We start from the raw sequence: 23,523 nt of genomic DNA on the forward strand, positions 1-23,523 counted from the left end.
CATCCCTTACACACACTGCACCCCTACACACAATACATCCCTTATACACAAATCCTAAATCCCTTACATAACTATGGATCCTCAACACACACACACACATACACACACTAGAATCCCTACACACACTCTGAATCATCTATATACACAGAAACTAAATCTCCTACGCACACTCTGGGTCCTCCACACACGTAGATCCCCTACGCACGCGATATATCCCTTATAGGCACACAATGCACCATTTACACACACTACATTAATGACATACAAACTCTGGATCCTCTGTGAACACACTAGATCCCCTGTAAGCAAACACACACTACTTTCCCTAAACACACACACTTTACAACCCCTACACACATTACATCATCTATACACACATACACTACAGCCCCTATGCACACACTCGCTATGTCCCTTATACTCACACTCTCTCACTCTCTACAGCCCCTAGCCATGCATGTTACACCACAAACACAACACAACGGAAATTGACCTTTACACAAAACACCACAACATAATCAGCTTACTCTACACACACGCAATCCCATAAGCAGGCTCTAAACACATGTACAATACGCTTTCCTTACACTTTTGTCCTTTGGTATCCCTCTTATGGAGACACCGGAGACATGACACAAGCAAACACAGCGCAAGCATGTTAAAACATTTGCTTGCGCTGCGCAGAAAAAATACATGCGAGAGCTCTGCACATTGAACCAACATGCTCACTTTGAGAGGGGGTGTGCTTGTCATTGGTGATGACAAAACACCCCCTCTCTCTGGCCCTCGCCCCTCTCAGTGAACACTGATTCAAAAATGCCCGGGCTGAATTTTCCCCCCAGCCCGGCCCTGATTACAGCCCAGTCTTTTTGCCTTATGTGCTCGCAATACTTACTATAAATATATATCTTAAGCTATATACATTTGGGACATAGGACGAAGGCAGGTTTTTACAATATTTTTACCTGAGTTTTAAAATTTGGACTTGATTCACTAGAATGTGGAGTTTAGTCAATAACGCTAGAAGACTAATGGTTATTGTAGCGATGATGTGCTTTGAATCCATTTTATGATGAACAGATTTCCTTGTGCCTGTAGGTTTATACTGAAGATTGATATTTAGAAGAATCCCACCTATAGAGTAACAGAGAGTGTCTGGCAGCGATGTGCCCTTAATGAAGATCGATGCTACCGCAATATGCTCCGTGAGTTGGCACAAACGACACTCGCAAAGTGAGATCCAATTACACAATTGCTTGTGTTCTCCAGGTACATGCAAACTGGGCTATATGTGGATTTGGAACGAATTCAGATTTTATATCTGTCATAAATAAAAGGCCTACGAGGATCAGGGGGGTCACCAGAATAATGTTTGATTTTAAGGAAGATTTTCTTATTAAGATTATTCTATCACAATCCGTTAATATCCTGCAGTTTAAAGGGACAGCAGAAAGCTGTAACGAGGGGACATGTTTTCAGTAACAAAATATAGTTTTATAGGAAAAACTGTGGTACGTTGATCACCTATCCTGGTGTGTATACTATGGTTTGATGCTGCATGAGAATGACAAGGATAAAAAGACCACACATCCATACACACTCATTATCTGTACACCCTCCCGATCTATTATTAGGTTTTACTACTAGCCAATACTTGCAAATCTGACAAAACATTTCCATGAGAACAGACGGGCCATCTAGAAGATCCCTTGATCATTCCGTGGATAGTCACTGTTGGCTTCTTCTTGAGATTATGTTGCTGTGGTTTCCCTCAATTCTATTAACTGAAACCTCGCCTTGGAACCTTGGATGTATCACTTTTTAAGTTTCCTTTTTAAAGATGTTCACTGTTTAATTTCACTCACAAATAAGGAGCCTATGGACATGGTTCAACGTTCCAGCTCTGTGGGATATCAAGGTTCCCACTCCCTTCTTTATACTGCCAGGAGGTTTCAAATAATGAAGTGTCCTCTCAAAGGTAAGTATGAAAATAAAGTGCTTTATTAAAATGCACAATAGATTTTAAATAAAATAAATAAAATCCAGACCTTACAGTTTTGAAGGCAAGTCTTAAAATAGTCCTTTGTAGTGCAAGTTTCCTTTCTATCAGCTTAAACTCTCTTCCCATGCGTTTTACCTTAAAAAACACTATCGATAATAACTCTTTTATGGAAGGCGGGATATGTGTTCAAATCTCCTGCTGTTAACGTCTAAACTGTTTTCCTGCTACAATGTGTTCCTCTCTGTCAGTTTGTTCCCTTCAAGTGACAAATTTGTGATGTAATTATCCCTCTATTGCTGCACATCTTGGGGACAGGGAAGATCATCTTGGATTTATACGGAGTCCCCTGAACCCAAACATTCAGTTACCAAGACCCATCACACAGGCTGAGATAGAGGACGGGTGGTTGAAGAAAACAGCTGAAATGAAAAATGCTGAGGTGGAGAATTTATTTTTACAGTTTTGCCAAAATTTTAATTTCCTTGTCAATGCTCAGTTTAATGAATTATGGAATGTGGCGAAAGTAACCTCGCCACTGGTTCTTGGAGGCACCTGCTTGCCAGTCTCTTGCCCCAGGACTATGGCCCATGTATTAGACCTTGGTTCAGGACTGTGGAAAGGTTTTGTTCGTGCCTTTTCCTTGTTATGGTTTGGTATATGGGGCTTACCGAACGGATTGTACTTATTCTGTTCAGTTACCGAACAGTTGGACCACCCAAAACAGGAGTGGGGAAGCCCATTAATCTCTGTGACTTATTTTTAAACGGAACGTTCTAAGTGGTTAGCTGGGTGGCCATTGTTCGTATGAGCTAACATGTGGCGACGGCCATCTTTAGCCGCGAACACATACAGCAATGTTTGGTCTTCGAGTGCATGGAACTATAATCGGACCCTCAATGGCGCGAACACCGCTGGGGTTTCAATCTCTTCGTACATTCAACTGGATTCACTTGAGAAGAGCGGCGTTCGGTGGAAACACACTCCCGAACAAGAGACACAGACTAAGTGTACATATGAAATTCATGCATTCATATTTCTGTTATATTGTGAACTACCGAACTAGACCGACCGCAAGCCCTGATTCTCTGCAACTGTTTTGGGCATGGGACCATGCGTGCAGTAGGTCAAACTATGACTTCCAGGAATTTCCTGAACCCATGAACCGATCTAGGTGATTTTTGGATATGTTGGTCACCCAGATCGGGGCTATCAGGGGATGTCACTTTTGTGAGGTTTGTGGGGACCTGCATAAAAGGCCAGTTGTGGCTGCCATTAAACAAGTTCTTTCTTACCCTCAACAGAGTCTCATCTCATGTGTGCGGGAAACAGCTGTATCTACTCTGGGGATTGCTATATCACTGGGATTATAATCACTTGCTCTTTTAAGAGCATATTGCTACACTCTCTTGGAGGAGAGGTCTACCCACTGGTGCTTGTGGTACTCGTTAAGCACTGGGAAGCAGCGATTGGCGGACGCACCCAGTCGGGGTTCCAGGTGGTCCACCACATGAAAATCATAGAAAATCAAAACCAGGTGATGCCACCCTGGCTGATGAGCGGTCCATTTCATGATGTGGTGTGAGCAAGGACAACCAGGACAGAGCAGGGGGCGCACCAGAGATTCAGTCCTGTGTTCAGTCAGTGATGGTTTGTTGGCTCGGTCATTCTTATATCATCCATCAGAGTTTGGTTCCTGTTTGATCTGCAGCAGGAAGCCCCTCTCCCGATGCTCGATCTTGTGCTTCCATTTAATCTAGGCTCTGTTCATGGTACATTCCACCAGAAGGTTTGAGTGGGATTTTGTTAGGCATGCTTTAGCAGTCACGCAAATTACCCTGTGCATTTCAGTAAAATCTGCTTTATTTTACATCATGGGAAATAGGTTAGCAATTGGAATAGAGATCTTAGAATACAAGACGCTCGGTATCAGAAAGGTTTTCTAACGCCTCCTGGTTTGCTTTCCAAATGAGCAACTAATATTGTTTTACAAACTGATTTGGGCTCTTATTGAGACATCAGTCAGAAAATGTTGGAAGGAAAATGTGTCCCTGAATCTGACTTTCTACATTGTTAATTACGCCAGCTGCCGCGTATAGCCTGGACCTTTAATACGTGTCTGATTGAGTGAGTGCGGAGTGTGATAGACCACTCTGTCACTGGACTACTTTGTTCCCCTATGATTCCCTGGTTTGTTCGGTAAAACCGCGCTCACCTAATTGTTATAAGACTTGAGGGGGTCCATGGTTGTTTTATGTGTGTTTTGGGGTGTTATGAAAATTGTAGATTTTTCTGTACCTGAGAGAGAATTTGATTATATGTTTATTTTACAGGTAATTATCTCTCAGGCACAGAGGATCATGGGAGGGAATAACCTGTAATTTTGTATGGGAATCCCTATGTAGGGGCTTTGCATAAAAGGTTGTGTGTGGCCCTCAGTAAAACAGTTCATGTAACGGATTCACTGGCACCCCGACTGGGTACCTCCGTTGAAAGATGCTCCTAGCGCTTCCAGAGGACTCCAAGCACTCCACCAGACACCATAAGCACAGCAGGCTGCAGCTATCTCCCTTCAGAACGAAGCAGGAACAAGCTCTTACAAGAGCTCAGTGATTATAGCAAGGGAATATGCCTAGCATAGCAATCCCTTGTAGCAGATTCCCCCAATAAGAGACAGGACTCAAGTTGAGGGTAAAAATAGAACTCTCTGGCTGCTAGCTTGCAGCCCTTTTTATTAGGTGCTCCCATGAAGGGGAGGGACACACACAGTAACGTACATTAACCAATCACACAATAGTTACATCCCACACATAGCCCTCCCCTCTACCTGTAAACTAATTATCTGTACACACAGGAAAATACAATTATCATAGGTAGGGAAAATACAGTTTTTACACAACATTCATAACTCCCAAAATATACATCACATTCGCATAAAAATACATATTCACAATCAATCCATTCAGGGGAACAACATACTCAAAAATCATACGAATTGGGCCAGGGGTTCAAAAGTTAGTACAAATGTGCATTTGACCTTCTGGAAGCATGGTTTTACAGGGCCCTCTATCCTGGAGACAATGGGGGGAAGTAATCTAATTATCCAGGACTAGAGTTAGACTCCATTAACCACATGGTTGCAAAACGACATAAAACACTTTAAAATACATAAAGTCACATTTTACACATAACACACAGACATTTCACATATCCCCAGATAGCTCAGGTCTGAGTGCACATTATTAGGTGAATGGCACTCAGACCAACCGAATACAGTTTAATCGCCATGGAGCCAAAGTCTTTAATCACACGAATAGGCTCCATGGCATAGCTATCTGGGTTACCACAGCTCACACAGGGCAAGTACCAAATGACCCCACTGTATTTAAAGGGCCAGAATGAGTGACATACACTCTGGTATGGCCGAATACTGTTTTTAAAGGGCCCAATCTCCCAGGGCCATAGTCCAGAGGCAGCAGGAGGGCAGCCAGGCTTCTCCAATGCAATGTGGCGAGATTGCTCTCGTCACAGTTCACTTCCAGCATTCAGACTAATGTCTGTGGGGGAAAGTAGACATGTGCATTCGTTTTTGTTCAAATACGATTCCGTCTGAAAATTCATTTTTTTTTTTTCGTATTCGTTTACTAAAATGTAAACGAAAGCCCTACAAATGAAATATAAACTAAATGAAAGGGCAAAGTCCGAATACATTACCTTTTCGTTTCGTTCATTTAATAGACTCCGTGCTGCAGGCAGGGACGTTTTAGCTGCGAGGCAAACAAGGCATTTGCCTTGGGCGGCATTTTCCAGGGGGCGGCAAAAAAAAAAAAACGCCCCAAATGCCCAGGGCAAATGTCTTGTTAGCCTTGCGGCTAACTGACAAGCCAGGCAGGCAGTCGGGCAGTCGGGCGGGCGGGCGGCGCTGGCGAGGGAGTACTTTCCTCTGAGCGCTCTGCTCAGCTCCCTCGCGCTCTGCAAAGTGATGATGGTCACCTGGAGCCGGAATATGACGTCATATTCCGGCTCCCGGCATCACTCTGCGGCGCGCGAGGGAGCTTAGCAGAGCGCTCAGGGGAAAGTGCTTTCTACTCTTGATTACTACTATGGTTGGAATTACTGCAGCAGAGCTCTGTAAATAGGGAAAAAGACCTCCTTGGTGGCGAAACCCGTGTTCTTGTCCGGGTGGCCGCCACACGGAGTTGTGCAGCACGTGTCCCGTCCTCTCTCATATCCACACTGTTAGAATGATATAATTACTCTGAATACTGAATGATAACATTTACATTTTATTGTAAAAACATCACGTTACTTTAACAGACTTTTGGGCACACCTTGGACAATTGGGATATTTACTGCCGCTACAGGCAAATTTCTGCCACTTCTAAAATCTTATAAACGCCAAAATAATGAGAATCCCATACAGAGAGTTTACAGCATCAGACAGCAAAATGCGACATGCAGAGCTGATAGAACATTACTAGCCGCAGTCTGACCTGTGAAAGGATTGCAGTTTAATCAGCTAATAGTGAATACTGTATCACGTTCACTGGAACTCACTGTTTATTCAATAAATCCTCTTAAATGCTGATTTATGAAAGGTGTGCCATTATATCAGTGGGTACTCTGAAGCCTCACGTCTTTGGAATGCCAGGGAGTGAAATGGTTTATCTAAAGGGCAACTCGAAAACTCATCACCCTCAGACAGACGTTGAGATTTACAGTCAACAGATTCTTGAATGCAGGCACCCCCTAACCTTAAAGGGACACTATCATCAAATGGAATCAAGTGTTAATTCTTCTTTTTGAACGTAACACTGGTTTCAGCAGGACCCTGGTTACCTTTTACTTTTTTAGCACTAAGCAAGATCAGTGACAAATGACTTGTATGATCTGTTCCCCCTTTGGTAAAAGTTGCAAAATATATACGGGATAAATTACCTTCATTTCTCTTCAGCCTTCCCAAAGCGTGACAACCCCCGAGGATCCCCAAACCGTCGAACTTTCCAAAGAAACAGATACTTTTCTGAAAACAAATGTAAACAGAATTATTCTTTGATGTTTGTCACAAAATGTAATCTCGTCATTTGAAATGTGCTGTTACTCATTTGCCGTAATAATAAAAAAAAAACAAGCACCTTGTGTGGCCTACGAGTTTATAGAGGGACCTCGATGCCAAGATGATGAAGGAAGCAATAAGAAAGCTTGACAAATGGAAGACAGAGATTTATTAAAGGAGAGAAACTAATAAACCAGGAAATGGCAGAAAGGACGCCATCTAAACTTTAAATATTTAAAATAAAGTTGTTTTTGTCAATTTGTTTGTTGTTTAAGGAACTGTTTGGAAAAAAGGTGGTTTTGCCATTGTAAGTCCATCTGCAAAGCACAATGGCGTAATACAGGATCGGCCACAATAGCTGACATACCCATTCTTAAGAAGCTGAAAGGTTAGAGCAGCAGTAGAAGTTCATATTGGGTTTGGAAAGTTGGAAAAATGGTACCTGATCTGACGAACCTTGATTTCCATTTTGACATTCAAATGCTAGGGTCAGAATTCAATGTGAACAACATGAATCCATGGATCCTCCTGCCTGGTGTATTCAGTTCAGACTGGTGGCCATTGTGTAATGGTGAGTGGATATTTTGTTGGTGCTCACTATGACCCTTAATGCCAAATGAGAATTGTTTAAATGCCCCTGCCTATTTGATTATTAATACTTATCACGTGCATCCCTTTATGTCCGAGATCTACCCATCTACCACATCCAGCAGGTAATCAACCATGACACAAAGCACATGTCACATCAAGCATTAGGATGAGTTTAGTGCCGTTTGCATCTTCCACAGTCACCAGATCTCAATCCAACAGATCGTGTGTGGAATGTTGTGGAATGTGGGAATCACAGCATGATTGTGCAGATGACAAGTCTACAGTAACTGCGTGATTATCTGATGTTGACCTAGACTAGAATCTCTGAAACCACCAAAGTCTCCACCATCTTGCCAATCTATGGCACGAATTTGTCAAGCATTCTGTCATGATTCATTGTGATTGGCAGGTCTGAGGGAAAGTGGAGTCTCATCTGGTATTAGAAAGATAAACCTTTAAAGTGGCCACTGAGAATGCATTTGTATTTGTTTTGTCACCTGTATGTGCTTAATTAGAAAAGCAGATCCACACGACAAGTTTACTTTGGTACCCTATTAATCTTCAAATAAATCTGGTTTTGAAAGGTATAGGTTATTCACTATGATGTGTGCACATGATTTACAACCTAATTACTTTGTTAACCAGATGGAGTATCCCATCACAGTAAGTTACATAGAAGAGATGTCAACCACCCATTGATCACGTAATCCTGAGCATCGGGTATTCGCAAAATACACTGATCAACCACAACATTAAAGCTACCTGTCTAATATCATGTTGATCCCTCTCGTGCCGTCAAAACAGCTCTGATGCATCAAGGCATGTGTGGCAGAAATGCCCCTGTCACGTGTTCTTGGAGTGGCCTGCTTGCCAGCCTCCTGCCAAAAGATTTTGGGCCAGGTCAACGACTGTAAAGACACATATTTTATTTCCCCTGGTTACCCTGGTTCAGCACTTTCCATTTGTGCACATAGAACCGAATGCTAGCTCCCTGGCGGCTGTTCGCATGGACCAAAACCACAAATAGACTTCAGGGGGAATTAGCCCTGTAACTATTTTCGGCATGAAGACTTCGCGGCTCCCAGATGGTCCACAGCGGTACTTAGCTGTGAACCTATAGAACTATTTTTGGCATTAAGACTTTGCTGTTCCCGGTCGGGCCCCAGCGGCACTTAGCCGTGTTTCTAGGTAACAGTTTTGGGCATGGGACCATGCGTGCGGTCGGTCAAATTATGACTTCCAGGAAATTCCTAAACCCCTGAACAGTAAAAACATATACACAATTACATTGGTTTTCAGGTCCAGGACACTCCCATACAAAATAGGGCAATCCCTCCCCTATGCCTGGGAGATAATTGTGTCAAGCACTGTATTAAACTCAATTATCTCCAGTCACAGAAAACATACAATTTATAAAACACCAAAAATACCCTTAAAAACACCAAACCCCCACAAAAAGTACACTGATTCACTGATCGCCCCGATCTGAGTGACCAACATATACAAGAATCAGATCATTTCGGTAGAACGGGGACGGCATTGTGTGGAAGATTTGACCTGCCAGACACGAGGTGGTAGCCGAAATGAGTTCCAAGAGAATATGTGCCCTTGCCAGGCTCTGTTCCTGTGTGAAAACCATACAAGGGAATCTCTTGTTTACATGATATGAATGTTCCCCCTGTTCGGTACTTAATACCTCCCAAACGCCGTTTGTGTAGGTGGTCGGGAAACAGGTATCGGTCGGCACTTTACCGGTGATCGCGCGAGTACCAAGCCGAAAATAGTTCCTGGCACTCAACGACCAAGTACCGCTGCCCTCGTTCTGGAGACAAGATGGCCGTCATTCTCCCAGCCACGTGTTCAGTAATATGGCCACCCAGGAGAGCATTCATTAATTGTTTCCCTTGTTGTTCCCTTAAGTGGTTGGTGTTAAAGTTCTTCTGGGGTACAGGGGTGGTCCTGGTTTGGGAGATGAATGTATTTTGTTCGAATGAAGTTTCCTGAACAGCCAAAGGAGAACCACATGAAATAACTGGCAAAAAACACAAAATAACAAGGGTGGAAGATATGGATAGTCAATATAGGGAATACAAAGTAACTTGCACATGCCCATTCCGCTACAGTCATGTTTCTCAAACCATTACTGAACAATTTGCAGCGTGTAAAGGTGCATTATCCTGCTGTAATCATGGAACATGTAGGGGTGCATGCGGTCTGTAACAATCTCTAGGTTTGTAGTACATATCATAGTAACATACAGATAAATGCCAAGGCCCAAGGTTTCCCACTGTCGCTGGCCTGCCTTCTTCCTATAGTGCATCGTGCTGCCATCTCCTCCCCAGGCCAGGAAAACCATGCACACACTGTAGCGGAACACCTTGTTAACCTTGGGACAAAGTATCTAAATGTTACAAATCTTACTCCATTCGAGAGTTACTACTCCCATATCCACCTGGTTCGGCTACCGTATGTCAACTCCTTGTTCCTTTTATGTATACCGAACACCCCTCTGGCTTGTTAACCACTAAGGAACTAAGTGATTGAGTGTATTCCCTGGGTGGCCGCCATTCCGCATACCTGAACACACGTGCTCTAAGAAATGGTGGCCATTTTGTCTCCCGAATACAGGCAGTGTGACATAGTCGTTGAGCCTCTGGAACTCTTTTCGGATACAATACCTTGTTAACATCGGGGAAACTAAACCACTGCCTGCTCTTCTCCCAGACCATCTAGGAGAGCGCTCTTTGGGAGAAAGATACCATTGACTAGGGGGGGCATTTGCTCCCTAAAAGCAAGGGGGAGCATTCGTTGGTGTTCGTACAGGAATCCTACGAACATTGACCGGCTGCTGCCCCATTTTCTATGGAACTTCGCCCTCATGGCGATTCTCTTCCACCCAACGGATCTGAGCACTATTTGGACAACTTGGTGCTTAGATCCAGGGAAATAATGCATGTGAGGTTCCTGTGGACATTTGGTGTGCTTTTGGGTATTTTTTGATATGTTCTGTATGGTTCCCTATAACTGAGGGATAATTGAGTTACAGTTCATTGACTCAATTATCTCCCAGACACAGGGATGCCTGGGAGTGGCTTATAATACTTTTTATAAAGACCCCATGCTAAGGGGTCTGTGTATAAATTGAGCATGCCTTGCCTGAATAAACCAGATGACTCCCAGAACTATGCCTCATCTTGTTACTGGGGGAATACGAGTTATAATTACAGAAGTGGGTGAGAGGGAGACTAGCGGAGGTAACTAGTCAGATTACCCGGAGTCCGCTACACACACCTGGCCATCTACCTGATTTAAAAGAAAACATGATTCATCAGACCAGGCAACCTTCTTCCATTGCTCTATAGTCTAGTTCTGACGCTCACATCCCATGCAAGGAGCTTTCGGCAGTAGACAGGAGTCATAGGTACACTGACAGATCTACAGCGCAGCTCCATATGCAGCAAAATGCACTGTTTTGTTTCTATCATGGTCAGCATTAAGTTTTTGACCAATTTGAGCTACAGTAGATCTTCTGTGTGATCGAACCAGATGGTATAGCCTTCGCCCTCTTGTACATCACTGAGTCATGGGCGCCAATGACCCTTATGCTGGTTCACCAATTGTCCTTCCTTGAATCACTATTAGTAGGTACTAAACACTGAATACCGGGAACACCCCATCAGACTTTGTTTTGGAGATGCTCTGAGCCAGTCATTTAGATTTAGCCATCACTATTTGGCTCTTGCCAAAGTCACTCAGATCTTTTCGCTTGGCCATTTTTTCTGCTTCCAAGACCTGAAACTCAAAAACTGACTGTTCACTTGCTGCCTAATATATCCCACCCCTTGATAGGAGTAATTGTAACGATATAATAAATGTTATTCACTTCACCTGTCAGTGGTTTAAATGTTATGGCTGATCAGTGTACATTTTCTTCAAGCAGCACTGTCATCCCGTTTTTTTTTTAACCACCCTCCCGACTCCACTACATCTAATTGACCCCCTAGTCACCCCCAAATGCCCCTGAGCCCCCGATATTACCTATTTTTTATTCTTTATTTTCTGCCCCGATCTATATTCAGGGCGCCGCCATCTTTGTGTGGGTAGGTGAAGTCCCTGTGGGACACGTCATCTGCCCACAGTAGATAGCGCTGAGATTCCCGCACATGCCCAGTGAAACACCTGGACATGCGAACGGGAATTTAATTTATTCATTCATTCGTCAGAAAGAAGAATAAATGAATAGAAATGTCAGACGAACAAACAAACACTGAATATCAGTGTTTGTTTGTTCGTTCAGTTTATTACAAGGAGGGAGCTACCGGCGCGCAGCTCCCTCCTTGTAATATGTAAAGATAGAAGCGGCAGGGAGCAGTGATCCCCGCCACTTCCTAAGCCCCCATGTCCTCCCTCACTCTATGGGGGTCAATATGACCCTCATAATAGCATAAGGGAGATCTCCCCAATGCCCCTACTCGCTATACCGTGAGTAGGGGCATGTCTACTAAACAGTGAGCAGCCTGCGGCTACTCACGGTTTAAAAAAAAAAAACAACTACTATCCGGCCCCCACCCCTGGTGGGGGCCCTAAAAAACAATAAGAGGGGGGGGGACCTACTGTCCTCTCCCCCCGGCCCCCACCCCTGAGCGGTGGGTGGGGGCCCTGAAAAACAATAAGGGGGAACCTACTGTCCTCCCCTTCGGCCCCCACCCCTCCCCCAATCAAGGTGACTAGGGGTCCAAATCCCCTAGTCACCCCCCCCACCCAAGTAAAACTATCCCCTACTTACCACCCTCACCCTAAAAATAGTGAGGGGGGGATAAAATAACTAACCTGTAAAGAAAAATTTAACTTACCATTTGACGTCTTCTTTTTTCTAAAATCTTCATTTTTCAGCCCCAAAAAAGGCCAAATAAAAAACCATCATACCCGTCGAACTTAAAATAAAATATAAAACCCAAGCGCCCCCAAAAAATAGACGAAAAAGAAAAAACCAGAGCGCAAAAAAAATAATCCATCTTCACCCATGGAGGGCTCCGCGCAGACTGAGCTCTGCAGGGCGGGGCAAGGCTTATAAAGCCTTGCCCCGCCCTGCAATTAGGCTAAGAACCAGCCAATCAGAGTACTCTTTGTAATTTTACACAGTGTGAAACATGACACAGAGCACTCTGATTGGGTGGCTTTAAATCCATCCAATCAAAGTGCTTTTTGTCATTTTACACAACGTAGGAAAATTCTTTGGAATTTTCTCATGCTGTGTAATTTGACTCATAACACTCTGATTGGTGGGCTTGGAATCTAACCAATCAGAGTGCTCTTTGTCATTTTACACAGCGCGGGAAAATTCCAAAGAACTTTCCCACGCTGTGTAAAATGACACAAAGCACTCTGTTCGACGGGTATCCTTTTTGGGGGCTGAAAAATGAAGATTTTAGAAAAAAGAAGACGTTAACCCCTTAAGGACATATGACATGTGTGACATGTCATGATTCCCTTTTATTCCATAAGTTTGGTCCTTAAGGGGTTAAATGGTAAGTTTAATTTTTCTTTACAGGTTAGTTATTTTATTCCCCCCTCACTATTTTTTAGGGTGAGGGGGTAACTTCTTTTGGGGTGGGGGGTGTGGGTGACTAGGGACTTGGGAACCCCTAGTCACCTTTGGGGGCGCCAGGAGGGGGGGGAGTACAGTATCTTTATGGCCCCCACCCACCACTCAAGGGGTGGGGCCGGGGGGAGGACAGTAGGTCCCCCTCACTGATTGTCCATTATGGCCCCCACCCACCGCTCAGGGGTGGGGGCCAATAGGTTTTTATTTTTTTTTGGCTGCTCACTGTTTAATAGACATGCCCATACTCGCGGTATAGCGAGTAGGGGCATATTATTTACTAATACTAAGTAATCTTTACCTAGTATTAGTAAAGTTGGCTGAAAGACTAATAGAGGGAATTAGGGAGTTATCTACTAAGCGGCTGCAAGATGCAGCCGTGGCACGAATTGAATCGGAGTTTCATTCATTAGAATGAAATTCCGATATGAACAAAGTGCCGAATTGAGTTCTAAAACAAACGAACATACTGTTCTCATTCAGTTAGAACGCAATTCGGCAGTTTAGTCTAAAATGTCAGGAAGCATCACGGAACACAGAGGAAAGGTAAGAATTGTGGGAAAATTGCTGTGACCAGCAGAAATGAAGCACACGTTGCTCCTCCGCTGGTCAAGCGGAGGAAACCTCCATAAGGCAAAGAGTCCCTACTTTATCTTATGATTTTAAAGAAAACTAAAGAAGACAGGAAGAAAAGAAGAACAGATCCCGAGAGAGGGGGAGAAGAGGAAGAGATTGAGGAAAGGTAAGTTCGGCATGACAGTGCCGCTTTAAGACTGGATATAATAGAATAGCTCTTGAGAAAGAAAACAATCCTTAACTGCATCATGGGACAATTACATCCTAGCCAGGTCCCCGTCCCATCAAAGGACACACACAGCCTGACCAGCTCAAAGGACCTTCCGTTAGCTCTCCTGAATGTAGCCCAGCAGTGCTGAACAAGCCCATTGAGAGTGACAGGTGATTGGTCTCATGAGCCACGTCTTGCACCAGCTGGGCCTAGCCCTGACAGAGACCTGCCTGTAGTAGTGGAGGCAGGGAGCCCCACCCAGCGAACCCTAGGTAAAAGGTGAAATTGAATTTAACAATTTAAGCAACAATACCTCATTAGAATACCTCTCCTGTGCAGCCATATTCTCCACCTGGCCCTTTAAGCCTGAATTTTACAATCTGGGTGTTAAGTTTGCTATTCTTCACTATTTAGTAAATAACCCCCTTTATATAACAGACCAAATACAATCAGTGAATGTTTCCAAAACAGGATACATCCTAACTATATTGTATACAACATGTAATGTGCCAGGAAGGGGGATTGATAAATCGTTTACTGTTCCAGTACATTGCTCCTCTCACCAGCACACGAGGGGTTAACATGCCTGACTGCCGAGTAATTGGGACGATTCCAGAGTATGGGTGGAAAGCAGAAGTCAATAGAACAAGATAAACTAATTGAGTTAACGTAGGCCCTGCCTGCAGCGCGCCCGTCCTGCTTTTTCGCAGCAATTGAAATGTTAAGACCAATTTTTCTCTCAAAGCAGAATCCATATTATCGGTCTGGGCATCTTAGGGAGGTTTTGACAAGTTCTTTGAAAATTAAAAACAAGTTGGAATCCGCAATCTATTCACAGCCAAGTGCAGGGAATAATCTCCCTCTTCTGCTCATTTTCAAAGCACACAGATCTGTGCGCTTCTGTCTAGGGTCTCTGCATCCTGCTCTGCATTCTGATTACAGCTCCAGAAAGCCCATCGTAATTAAATAAAATAAATATATTGTGTATGAATGAGAGATTACAGTCTGTTTTTACATCTCGTTATAAAACAATTACTGGACGGGGAGCTGGCTGTTTAATCTCCAGGCCCAGATTTATATACACAGACAAACCTGTAAAATGGACAATAAATGACAATAAAAGTTAATTTTAAAAAAGCAGTTTTTGGGCTACATACGTTTTCATCCCCCTTTTTATGAACCTGCTAGACATTGTTTGGTCCAGCTGCGAAGGGTCTTCAGAATTCACAGAATTAACTCGTCAAAGTCACCTATTTGCATATCAGCATAAATCAACTGATTCTGTAATATCTAAACAGGAGGCAGAAATACAATTATGGAGAAGCACCATTCATGGTTGAGTAGAAAAAACTTTTTAAAGTGTGAACATACCCCATTTCATTGTTGAATCCATATATTAAAGGAAGACTCTAAGCACCATAACAACTTTAGCTTCAAGGAGTTTTGGTGTATAGATCATGCCCCTGCTGCCTCACTACTCAGTTATCCTCACTTTAGGAGTTAAATCACTCTGTTTATGCAGTCTTAGACATACCTCCCCTGGCTGAGACTCACAAAGCCACCCTACACAGCTCCTGAAAAAGAGACACATTTTTTCAAGCTTCTTTTGTTACGGTATGTGTTTAATTTAGAATTTCTTATCTCCAGCTCTGTCCTTTGCAGCCTCCTGTGTGTGTTCAGTTAACCAGAGCATGAGATCTGTACGATCTGAGTGAAAATGTATCAATTTTTTTCATTGGCTGTGAGAGATAAGGCTTTATAAAAATAAATATAAGTAAGTAAAGTGGCAGAGAATTGAGCAATGACAGTGCAGGAGGGGCGTGATCTTTACACTAAAACAGCTTCATTAAGCTAAAGTTGTTTTGGTGCTTAGAGAATCCGTTTAAAGGGTTACTGGACGTACCATGACCACTTCTGTGATTTGAAGTGGTCACATTGCCTACAGTCTATATGTGCAGCATTTCTCTGTGAAACGTGATACATGTAGAATGGAACCCATCTATTGCTGGAAGCATAACTCCACCTCTAGCGACATCACTGGAGCTCCTGGCCAATATCAATTCTCTGCATATTTGACGTCTGTTAAAGGTGTTGCCTTGGCTTCCAAATTCCCCAAATACAATAAAAAAATATGTGGGATATCCCTTAACAACAAATCCAATCCATGGAGTTCCTACCTTGCAACTTGCAGGATTTAAGGATCTGCTGTTAATGTCTTGGTGCCACATAGAATAGGACATGTTCAGAGGTCTGGTGGAGTCCACGCTGTGACGGACTGCCTGGCACCCCGACTGGGTGCCTCCGTCAATCGCTGCTTCCTAGCAGTCGCCGAGTACCATAAGCACCGCACTTGACACCATAAGCACCGTAGACCCTTAGCTGCCGCAGCTTGGCTGGGGTCTCGCGTCCCTTCTCTCCCTGGACCAAACTCCTGGATCCAGCTCCCAGTGGAAAGACCTCTCCTCCAAGAGACTATAGCAGGTATACTGTGTAGCTCCTACAAGAACTAGTGATTATAGCAATCCAAAGAACAATCCCAGGAGCAGGGATTATAGCTGGAATAGCTTGCCTCTACAAGCTCGAGATGAGGCTCTGTGTTGAGGTGAAACTGAAACTCATTTATTGGCAGCCACAACTGGCCTTATATGCAGGTCATCAGCACACAGGGAACGCTGGCAACTGGCTGTGTACAACAGGCTCAATGTGTCCTCAAAGCAGAAATTGGGGCAAAACACCGCAAAGCAGAGAAGATACTTTGTACAGTAAAAACTTGAGGCAATTATTTGAGAATTCTGAAAATTGTGTTTGCTTCTTCTCATATTGATCTCCTCGCATATGTCTTCGGGCTGACAACACTTTCTTATAAGAGAAAAGGTGTCCTTTCTGCATTTCGATACTGATTAATTTATAAGATCTGGAGCCAGCCGTATGGAGGTTTTGTGAAAATATGAAGCAGAAGGTCCTACTCACTGTTTATCTGCACAGATTGAAATGTATCTGTTTAATGTAGAATTTCCAAAACAGATGGCGCATGCTATGAGAATTCGCATGATTTGTGAATTAAATATTAATCTGATGAATTCAGGAAAACACTGCTTATTATTCCACTCCGGTCACACCCAGGATGCCTCCCCAACATAACACGATGATCAGTTAAAGGATTGTCTAGTAACGGTTGGAGAAAAAAAGTCCTGACATTTACTAATTTCGCTGCTTTGTCAATCTCCTGTGAGCCAAGCCACTTCTAAGGGGATGCCCAAGGGCAGATGAACTGTGTGCCTAATAACACCTGCTCTTACATACCATGTATGGAATGAATATATAGTATCATTTAGTATTTATAAAGCGTCAAAATATTCCACAGCTCTGGTTGTATTCAGACAAGACGTTTGTTGGTGAAGGGGCCCTTGGTAATATTGTTTTATTACTGTTATTTGCATTTAAAACTCTATTTACATTGTACTTTATTATAGAAAATAAATAATATCAGATATAATAATGCAGCCTGGAATAATGTCCAAAATGTATAGCTGCTTCACCTGGGCAAACTGGATCAGATTTCACATTAGGCAGAGAAGACACCTGCCTACAGAAACCTGTCCTCTAGAGCAGTGCTCCTCAACCCTCTCCTCAAGGCTCACCTTACAGTCCAGGATTTAGGGATTACCAAGGTGTGTCTAAGGTGTTTAGGGTAATCCCTAAATCCTGGACTGTAAGGTGTGCCTTGAGGAGAGGGTTGAGGAGCACTGCACTAGGAGGCACCTGTTTTCTGCACTTATAATGTACTTTTTTAAAGCTTAGGTGGCTGGTGAGGGGAGATAAGTACCAGGAGTCTTGGCCAGTCCTCTGTATAAAGGCTGTAAAACCCAGTGCTGCCCCAGCCTCCAGTGTCTGTGTGTGAGGCTGGACAGGAAGTAGATTGGATCACTTCCCATCTGCCACTAACAGTCTTCAAACTCCACACCCTAAACCAGCGATGGCGAACCTATGGCACGCGTGCCACAGCTGGCCCACCGAACCCTCTCTGTAGGCATGCAACCATATGTTGCCGAATCGCTACTCAGGGTCGGCGCACCTTATGGGGGCGCCGCTGGCGCAGGTCAGCAGCCTTAGGCCCCACCAGGCGGCAATGCAGAGCAGGCACCTGCCTGCTGAAAAAGGCAGGCACCTACTCTGCTTTCGTGTTGTTGGTGGGTGAGTGGGATGGAGGACTGCGAGGGAGCACTGAATTATGCGCTGTTCCAGCACTGCTGGATGTAATTTCCTGTCTCCCGGTGGCATTAACGGAGGGAGCAGTGCTGGAACAGCACGTAAGTCAGTACTCCCTCATGCCCACACCCCCTCACAGCAGCGGAAGGAATCGGATCCACCAGGTAGGGAGCCTGGGAGGACTTCAAACCCCCACCCGCACAAAAAAAACCCCATTATTTATATGCTGGGAGGGAGACGGGGATATACTGGGGGAGGGGGGATATGGTTGGGGTAGTGAAGGTAAGATGCTGAGGGGAAAGAAGAGGATAATCTGGGGGAGAGGAGGAGATGCTGGGGGGAGAGAATAGGAGATGTTAGGGGGAGAGGAGGAGGAGATGCTGGGGAGGGCGAGAGGAGGAGGAGATGCTGGGGAGAGGGAGAGGAAGAGGAGACGCTGGGGGGGAAAGAAGAGGAGGAGATGCTGGGAGAGAGAAGAGGAGATGCTGAGGGGAGAGAAGAGGAGATGCTGAGGGGAGAGAAGAGGAGATGCTGAGGGGAGAGAAGAAGAGATGCTGAGGGGAGAGAAGAGATGCTGGGGGAGAGAAGAGGAGAATCTGGGGGAGAGGAGGAGGAGATGATGGGGGAGAGAAGAGGAGAATCTGGGGGAGAGGAGAATCTGGGGGAGAGGAGAATCTGGGGGAGAGGAGAATCTGGGGGAGAGGGGGAGGAGATGCTGGGGGAGAGGGGGGGAGATGCTAGGGGGAGAAGAGGAGATGCTAGGGGGAGAAGGGGAGAGGAGGAGGAGGACGAAATGTTAGGGGGAGAGGAGGAGGAGGAGGAGGAGATGCTGGGGGAGGAGGAGAAGGGGAGAGGAGGAGGAGGAGATGCTGGGGGGAGGAGGAGAATTAGAAGGGGAGAGGAGGAGGAGATGCTGTGGGTAGAGAAGGGAAAATGCTGGGGGGAGAGAAGAGGAGAATTAGTTCGGACAACTGTATGAGTTGTTTTTTCTAAACGTAAACCTCAGTATTCAGGTTTAATTGCCGTAATGGAACTTTGAGGAAGAAAAATGTATTGCGTTTTGGGTACTCGGCCTCAAAAAGGTTCGCCATCACTGATCTAAACCCTAAATTTAACCACTTCCAAAACCTAAACAAATTCTCTTTGTTGACCCCACATTTAAGCACTCACATTTAAGAAACAAACACTTTACATTACATACCTTTCACCCCAAAAGAAGCGGACGCTGGTGGGAGGGGTGGAAAGGGGAGGGCAGTGATGTCATTGCAGATGTGTCAGTAATTCATGTAAGGAAAGCCCACTAAGCAGTTTCAGTGAACCCTGGACAGTCCTAGTGCCCTAAACGTAGGCAAATTATGCTCTCGGTCAATGCTTGTTGTGACAGCTAACAATATCGGTAAATCAGTGAGCGAATTCGGGACAACTGGACAGGATCCAAAGATTGTGATTAGTTGGCCTGACATTAATACTAGGTTTAACTCCTCCTATTAAACACACCATGTACCCCAATACTAAGTTTAACCACACTCTAAGCCTAAATCCAATAATTATAATTTTCTTTAAAGTGTTTCATTCACTTAAAACTAAACACCCTGTGATCTAACTCTGCCTTTAACCCCTCTCTAACCTTAAACTCCTCTTTACCATAACCACTTATAACATTATTGTTAACCCTGCATGCATAGTGAATAGTGCGATACCAGGGTGGCCTTGTGTAACGGACCGTTTTGCTCAAAAGGGGATAAAAACCGTTTAGGCGTTAATCCCCTTTTTCATAGACCAGCAGCTACAGCAATCGCCAATCTCCCGAATTCCAAACTGTACGAATTCACCAACTCCCGAACTGCAAACACACGAACCCTGGAATCAGCCGAACAGGAAAAGCATACAATCCGCTTACACTCCTGGCAGTCAGCATACAATCCAATTCCCCCAAAGAACGAGACAACACATCACTTTGAGGGTTAAGCAGGAACTCATTTACTCAGGGCTACCTGCCCAGTATTTATGCAGGTCTCCCACCTGGTGGACACTCCCCTAGGGGACCAAATGGAAGACTGTAACAAAGGACAGACATAAACCAATTACCGACACACAGCAGTAAACATTCCCACAATGCATCCTGGCTTCCTCCCTTCTGCCCTGGAGATAATTGGAGAAGTAATCCAATTATCTCCCAGGCCAGAGACAAAACTCCATTACACATGTGGGGACCTAAATGCAGTATTATGTTTTAAAATATATAAAGTCACTTTTATTCCACCAAACACAGACATGTTACATATCCCCAGATAGCTCAGGTCTGGGTGCACATTATTAGGTGAATGGCACCCAGACCACACGAATACAGTTAAATCGCCATGGAGCCAAAGTCTTTATTCACACAAATAGGCTCCATGGCATAGCTATCTGGGTTACTACAATTCACATGAAATAAACTACCGTATGAACGGCTGTTCGGCCACATCCCCACGAATAGGAACCAGGAGACGGACGGCTCAGCAGTGTTCGTGCAAATAAGTGTCCGTTTACAGTTCCATAAGTTAGGTGGCGAACACCGCTGGCCGTACGGTACTTGTAAAATGGCCGCTGCCACGTGTTCGGTCGACGAACAAAGACCACCCTGCCTTCGTCAAGTAAGCTGCGGTTAAAATCTACCGAACACCCCGGCAGAAAAGGCACGAATAAGCCTTTCTGCAGGGAAAATAAGCTTTTTAAAGTCTGGTCCATAGTCCAAAGGAAGCAGGCGAGCAACCAGGCTTCTCCAGTTCACAGTGGCGAAGTTGGTTTTGCCACACCTTGAAAGATCTAAATTAATAGATAAAGATAAAACCTTCAATAATCAAGGGAATAGGGGGATATTTTCCCAGAAAAGTGCTAGTGTCTGTACATTGCCAGCCCAGACATTAAACAATCTCCAGAAAAATAGTGGTAAACCGCGCCCAAACAGTACAAGTAATAATAAAAATGTATACATACAAAATGTCCTATAACAAGGAATGTATGGAACCTTCAATAAAAAATACAAAATAATAATAGTGCAGTATATCAGGCAAGTAAAAGTAGTTAAAACTTATAAAAGACTAACTCACACTTTGCAGAGCTACTCAGAGCTCTGCCGTATAGCGCCTAGACGGTACAATCCCCGTCTCGGGATGTCAAGTGATGGTGCAGTGCGCGGTCCAATCCTCCACAGTAGTATATGGAAAAAAATAGAGATAGGATCCAATAGTATAGCATGTATTGCAAACAGTGTTGATAAAAAAGGAAAAGTATCCTACTTACAGATTTTAGAGCAAATATCTTGCTCTAGTATGTACAGCATACGGTGGTATAATCCCCACCAACGGATATATATCAGGATTCAGGAAAATCAGGAACAGCAAATAAAATAGTAAAAACTATAGCTTTATTTGAATATAAAATATGACAAATATATATAAAATCAACTACTTAACGCGTTTCGCCCAGTCTAGGGCTTCTTCAGAAGTATCAAGTCCAAGTTTGGGTAAAATCCGCTTATATAGGTGTTCCTGATTGATGAAATTAAGTCCTGATGTGGTTTTGCTTCCTACTTCCGGGTCGCGCACGTCGCCCGGAAGTGACGTCATCGTATCATTCCGTGGCATGCTGGGACATGTAGTCTCCCGCCGTTTGTGTTGTATGCAACACAGGAAGTGATGTTGGTATGGCTCCTAGTGCCTTATGGGGCATGTAGTTCGTAATGTCCTCTTTCCCATAGATATAATTTCGTCACCCGGAAGTGACGTATCGCAATGCACAGTAGCATGGGATTTGTAGTTCGGCAAAATGCCGATATAGAATACGAAGTATACGGAAGGGAAAGAATAATAAATAAATAAATGTGCATAATAATGTCTCAAAAAACACCTTGGTTTATATTAAAAAGATAAACAAAGATAATTATGAATATAAAACATGGGCAAATATGCACATACATAAAGGGTAGACATAATTATAGTAAAAGAGACAGCAGGGGCATTTATCAACAAGAGGGGCAATTATGTTTTACATAAAGTAAAAATATGAACAAATAGTATAGGTATATATAAAAAATATATACAAATATAAATATAAAAATGATGGACATGCATAAAGTGAACCATGCATAAAAAATCTTAAAGTGGTACTTAAGAGGTGGTGTAAAAAAATATTTTTATTTTTAAAATAATTTTATATTTCTAAAATAAAAAATAAAATAAAAATGCAGAGATAATATAAATAATAATCCAATATACGTACTATAAAAAGTTAAAAAGGTCGAACTCTGCATTTAAACCTTTTGGGTGGAGTGTGTCTAGAAAATAGACCCACTCCATTTCTTTCTTGCCCAATTTATTGATTATATCACCACCTCTCCAGTCTTTAGACAATTTTGAAATACCCATAAATTTTAGGTGACGTGGATCATTGCCATGTAGCTCAAAGTGTGAGGATACCAAGTGGGTTTTTAGCCCTTTTTCTATGTTGCGGCAATGCTCTCCAATTCTGATTTTTAATGGTCTTATGGTTCTACCTATATATTGTAGTCCGCAAGGACACTCTAGTAGGTATATGACGTTTTTACTCATGCATGTAATTGTGTCCTTGATATTGTAACTTTTATCTGTGTTATTTGATTTAAAATTATAAATACATCGGTTAGTTTTACTAGTTTTTCTGCAGGCTACACAACAGTTACATCTAAAAAATCAATTTTTGTGTTTCATAAAATTATTTATTGCTTCAGACTTTTTCTGTTTTGTGTAATTCTGTGTGAGATGCATTCTCAGGTTTGGGGCTCCTCTAAATATAATTTTTGGTCGATCTGGGATAATTTTTCCTAATATGGGGTCTTCCTTCAAGAGGTGCCAATTATTCCGAATTAGTTTTTTTATTTGTTTATTCTTATTATTATAGTCAAGGACAATGGGCAATATGAAATCCGTCCCATTATTTTTAATGTTTTTTAGACCATTGTTTTGGGTTAGGAGATCTTTTCTATCTAGACTTGTAATATTTTCCAGAGTTTTTTCAATTTTCTCTTCATCATAGCCTTTTTCAATAAATTTATTCCTCATCATATTCGCCTGGGTTTTATAAGTTTCAACATCTGAGCAATTTCTTTTTAATCTAAGGAATTGGCTTTTAGGAATACTATCAAGCCAACTCCGATAGTGGCAACTGTCCCTTCCAATAAAATTATTAACATGAACCGGTTTAAAATGAGTTTTTGTGTTAATTTTCGTATCATGGATAAAAATATCCAAATCCAGAAA

Source organism: Pelobates fuscus, chromosome 2 (assembly GCF_036172605.1).
Source record: "Pelobates fuscus isolate aPelFus1 chromosome 2, aPelFus1.pri, whole genome shotgun sequence".
In the NCBI taxonomy this organism is placed as follows: domain Eukaryota; kingdom Metazoa; phylum Chordata; class Amphibia; order Anura; family Pelobatidae; genus Pelobates; species Pelobates fuscus.